The sequence below is a fragment of the Pinus tabuliformis genome, chromosome 3_2 (assembly GCF_031772625.1).
Source record: "Pinus tabuliformis cultivar Carrire ecotype Pingquan chromosome 3_2, CPIR1, whole genome shotgun sequence".
In the NCBI taxonomy this organism is placed as follows: domain Eukaryota; kingdom Viridiplantae; phylum Streptophyta; class Pinopsida; order Pinales; family Pinaceae; genus Pinus; species Pinus tabuliformis.
Genome location: NC_142302.1, coordinates 1092966270 through 1092972062, shown reverse-complemented (window position 1 = coordinate 1092972062; position 5793 = coordinate 1092966270). Strand labels below are relative to the sequence as shown.

The 5793-nt window shown below is 37.8% G+C and overlaps 1 pseudogene; it reads right to left on the bottom strand.

Annotated features, from left to right (window-relative positions):
* Window positions 1-2495: 2495 nt before the first annotated feature.
* LOC149184483 (putative methyltransferase At1g29790 pseudogene) lies at window positions 2496-3008 on the bottom strand (annotated as a pseudogene).
* Window positions 3009-5793: the final 2785 nt, after the last annotated feature.

The window sequence follows — 5793 nt, the reverse complement described above, 5'->3', positions numbered from 1 at the left end:
CTGATTTCCTGTGTGTATTTGTAAACTGTGGTTTTCTATGAGTTGTGTTTTGAGCATCTAAATGCCACATGCCCTGACTCCTATGTAAAAGCAGTGTCATTGTTTACTGAAGTATGATTGACTCCATAAGCCCAATGGAAACCTATGCAATGTTTGTCCAACCTTCATATTTGTTAATGTTATTTCAAGAGAGTTAGCCATCTTATTTATAGTCAAAATCAATAACCCTTTGAGAGAGCCCTCTCAGGCTAAGGAGGCTAAGCCTTAGTCAAAAGATTGGTGTGAAATAGTTACTTGAAGTCTTCCTTGGTTGCAGCCTTCCAGGGCTTGATTTTGAGATAACAGACTCCTGCCTTCAGATAGAACACACTACAGCAAGAATGTAACCCTGGGGGACTGCCTAGGATTCAGTATCCACCATCACCCAGCCTCATACCTTCGAGATTTCGTAGACACGCTTGGACTTCTCAAAATACATTATACCCCGTCTCCTAGCCTCGTGCATTTGAGATTTCCTACCATTTGGGTAGGGTCCAATATGCATCGTTACCCCAATCTCATCCCCTTTGAGATTCCTGCCATGAGGATAGGGCATACTGCAGTAAGAATGGAATCCTCGTGGACAGTTTAGTTTAGAAAGTAGACACACCCACTATTCAAAATGAATATGCACCATTTCCCATCCTCATTCCTTTGAGACTTCCTGCCGTTAGGGATCAGGACAGGGCATACTACATTATGAACTGAATACTGATGGAATGCTTAGTGTCTGACATGCACCATCACACAGTCTCATCCGTTTGAAACTCCTACCATTAGTTTAGGGCAGACTACAACAAGAAAGGAATTCAAGAGGACTGCCTAGTATCTAATATGCACCATCACACATCCTCTGCCCTTTGAGACTCCTGCCATTTGGGTAGGTCACAATGGACACAACAGTGAAAAATGAAATCCTGGTGGACTGCTTAATATTAGAAAGTGGACACACTTGCACTTCTCAAAATCCAACATGCATGATCGCTGGCCTCATCCCTTTGAGGGTTACTGCAATTAGGGTAGGGCACACTACAGTAAGAATGGTCGGATGAATAATGCCCTTATGATCTTAATTAAACAAATAACTGGCTGAATTTAATTAACCAGAAATTAAATTTCAGGCCATATCATCAATCACATAATAGCTGGAAATTAAATAGTGGAAGCATAAAACAGTTTCACACATACAGAGGTAATTTCTCCTTCAAAATCAGATTTTCATTCTTTCAAAAACACTTACGAAGAAACCTTCATAGTGTGCTAAAATCCAGCAGCTCTATGGTCAACAAATCACCCTAAACTGAGCAGTACAGTTGGCCTGAGAGATACGGCATACTGTATGTCTGGACTGTGTTGCTTTATGGATTGCACGACCCTATCTGCATGAACATATGGAACTATTTTGTATACTACATGGAATTGCCTAGATCCGTATGAATGTACATATCTGCTCTGCATGGTCTCTCCCTGCTGTCATATATTCTCTCTCGCTCTTCAATTCAGACAGTGAATCCGATCTATTCATGCCTCTTTGTTCTCTGAGTTATTGAAGAGAAAAAGTTTTGTTAATGTCAATTGTTTTATCTAATAAGATGCCTACTTATTCCTTGTGCTTGTAATAAGGCCAAGAAGCCTATGTCACATAAAGCACTGCTATATACTATCATGCTCTGTGAATTTGGCCGACCAGTATAGGTCATTGGAGTTGTGATTTCTTGATCTCCGGGCTATAAAAGAAGAAAGGTGGTGGACTTGTCATTCCACATATTTGTAAGGAAGCAGAGAATCTTTTAAAGGACAGTTCTGAGGCCCTTCATAATTTAAGGAAGTCGAGATTTTGTATGCATATATTTCCAAGCCTTGAAAAGACAATCAGTGGGCATCCTATGCCATCTATATTAGTAAAATCAAGGAACCCTATTTTGTGTATTGAAGAAGAGGCCAAGTCCTTACAACTGATACAAAGAGTTTGGACACAGTACACAAATTCTACATTTCACAGCGATAAAAATAACGTGATTTTACTGTATACTGTATCTGCTTGTTATTCCATTCGTAATTCAATCTCGATGAATTCCAGTTAATTTGTAGTTTCACCATTGCAGTCAAAACCTACTAAACATGGCCATTGAATTTCAGCCCTTGACCATTACAGACGAACCATCCACATTGTTTCAAAAATTAATGAAAACCACGACACGGTAGAAAATCCAGAAATTCAAATTGCAGATATGTTTTATATATTAATATGAATATGAAAATCTTGGAGCCCTAAATCAAACCTAGATACATGAACCATACACTGAAAGTGGCAAATATCTTAAAGACAGGCAAGGGCATCATATATATTCCCATAATTGAAAATTAAAATACATTACGGAGAGAAATATTTATTTGTTTTAAGTTAAGGGACCTTAAGCCCATGAAACTTAAAATTGCATCTACAAGTAGCCTGCTCACTGCCTCTTAAGTGGCTTCTCCAAGAGAGCAGAGATATACATTTCTTTGAGCTCGGGCCCTCTATCCAACTTAGGGGCAACAAACCATTTCAGCTTCTTATACCCTAGCTGCTCAATCATGGATACATAGATCTTCAACTGATTCTTTGTACAGAAAAAATGATCTAGCCAGAACAGGCCTCCAGGCCTCAGAATCCTGTAGATATCATAGAGTACAAATTCGAGCAGCTGTGTGGGAATCCAATTGCTCAAAACATGCATAGAATGAACAATGTCCAAAGTATTTTCAAAGAATGGCAGCCTGTGTGTTATAGTGATATACATGGGAATAACCCCTATGGAGGCAATGAAACTATTGAAGGGCCTGTTCAAGTTCATGGAAGTCGTAATAATTGTTACATTCTGCTCCCTCATTCTCATGGCGAAAGTTCCTGTTCCTCCTTCGATGTCCAACCCAATTCGAATTGTCTTCTTCTTTAGATTCAAGACCTCGTCGACAGAGTAATCCATGGAGCCACCGCCATTAGGGTGGGACAGACTACAGGAAGAACGCAATCTTGGTGGACTGCTTAATATCCAATACGCATCATCACCTAGCCTCACCCCTTTGAGACTCTTACCTTCAGATAGAACACACTACAACAAGAATGTAACCCTGGGGGACTGCCTAGGATTCAGTATCCACCATCACCCAGCCTCTTACCTTCGAGATTTAGTAGACACGCCTGAACTTCTCAAAATACATTATAGCCCGTCTCCCAGCCTCGTGCCTTTGATATTTCGTGCCATTTGGGTAGGGTCCATTACAGTAAGAATGTAATATGGGTGGACTGCATAGTATCCAATATGCGTCGTTACCCCAATCTCATCCCCTTTGAGATTCCTGCCATGAGGATAGGGCATAATGCAGTAAGAATGGAATCCTCGTGGACAGTTTATTTTTAAAAAGTAGACACACCCACTACTCAAAATGAATATGCACCATTTACCATCCTCATTCCTTTGAGACTTCCTACCGTTAGGGATCAGGACAGGGCACACTACATTATGAACTGAATACTGATGGAATGCTTAGTGTCTGACATGCACCATCGCACAGTCTCATCCCTTTGAAACTCCTACCATTAGTTTAGGGCAGACTACAACAAGAAAGGAATTCAAGAGGACTGCCTAGTATCTAATATGCACCATCACACATCCTCTGCCCTTTGAGACTCCTGCCATTTGGGTAGGTCACAATGGACACAACAGTGAAAAATGAAATCCTGGTGGACTGCTTAATATTAGAAAGTGGACACACTTGCACTTCTCAAAATCCAACATGCATGATCGCTGGCCTCATCCCTTTGAGGGTTATTGCCATTAGGGTAAGGCACACTACAGTAAGAATGGCCGGATGACTAATTCCCTTATGATCTTAATTAAACAAATAACTTGCTGAATTTAATTAACCAGAAATTAAATTTCAGGCCATATCATCAATCACATAATAGCTGGAAATTAAATAGTGCACAGAGTAATTGACCTTTCATATGATGCCATTGTTCATTTTTATTTTCTAAAAATAACATTCATTCAAATTTAGTATGAATAAATAAGATACGATTAATTTCTATTTTCTGAAAAATAACATACATTCAAATTTAGTATGAATAAGTAAGACAAGATTAATTTTTATTTTCTAAAAATAACATTCATTCAAATTTAGTATTAATAAATAAGACATGATTAGAGTGAAAAATATTCCATTAATCACGATCCATTTCATTCTCATCGTCTTTTTCTGGGTGGTTCTGAATTAAAATCAACACTGCATTAGAAGAACAATTCGACTTTTGGACACCATGGTTTATTGGGTTTGTATTAAATATTCAGAATTCATTAATGGCATCATGCAACTCATCCGGTGATGAAGCTCAGATTGTGAAACCAATCTCCATGTGTGTTCTCTATGATCGTGCTTTTCGTTACTTGGCAGTGGAGTTTCGGACAAGTAGTTTTCTTTGATGTTTCACTTTCCTTCTATCAGCACCAATTATGAAAGTACTTTTCTTTGATGTTGTACTTTCCTTCTATCAGCACCAATTATGAAATTTCACTCAGCACATCCAGTGGTTGAATGTTTTGCTGGATTTACCATTTTCACAATTTCTAATGCTTTATTAAATGTGTTTCTTAACCATAGCACCTAAATCGTTGCGCAAATTTCACTCAGCACATCCAGTGGTTGAATGTTTTGCTGGATTTACCATTTTCACAATTTCTAATGCTTTATTAAATGTGTTTCTTAATCATAGCACCTAAATCGTTGCGCAAATCATTTATTTGTCAATCGAAGAGAAATTTAAATAACTTTATTATATTTTTATCACAAGAACAAAATATTTTTAATTTTAAAAATAATCACTTCATGGAAACTCAACTCATAACAAAATTAAATAAACCGCTAAACAAGTATAATGTAGAATTTCTTAAAACACAGTCAAACATTATATGTTTTCTTCTTATGATTTGATCTCAAGTTCTACAAATATAAAAAACAATCCAACTGTAAAGAAATCCATAAAAACCCACACAAGTCACTTTAAGACAAATAATGAAAATTTGAAACCTTAGGGCGACTGAAAAACCACTTAAAAAGCATCGACCGCATTGTGGGCAATACACCAGAATATCACGGTTTTGAGTCTACCTGTATAATTATCGAGATTAATGCATATGACGATTTTCTGGTCATGATGGGCGTTGAAAACGTAGTCTCGTCATGCAATCAACATAGCCTTGACGAGCCAACTTGCAAATCAATAAGGAATATATATTCATTTCTTTGAAACCTTCATAAGAGGTGCCCTGAAGCCAATAAAAATAGAGGATGCAGTTATGAGAAGGGATGGTCCCTTTAGACATCAATCTAAAAATGATATTTGAAGAATAGTAAAAGCCCTCCATAATGTCATTATCTAGCAGTTGATGTGATTTTGTCGAGAAGGTTTAGTGGAAACCCTCCATGTGATCCTAGTTTTGTCTAGCAGCTGAAGCAAAGGAAGTTCATCCAAGAAAGGTAACTAACCATATTCTTCGACGTTTCTCCTTCACTAGCATATCATCTCATCTCCTCAATGGCTACATACAAATTCGTTGTTTCTCCTTCACTCGAACATCATCTCATCTCCTCAATGGCTACGCACAAAAATTAGAAAACAATCAGAATCTGCCACCATATTGATTATATATAAATGAGATAAACATCCCAAACGAACAAATCGTATGCAAGAAAATGTCAGCCCTTTAAATT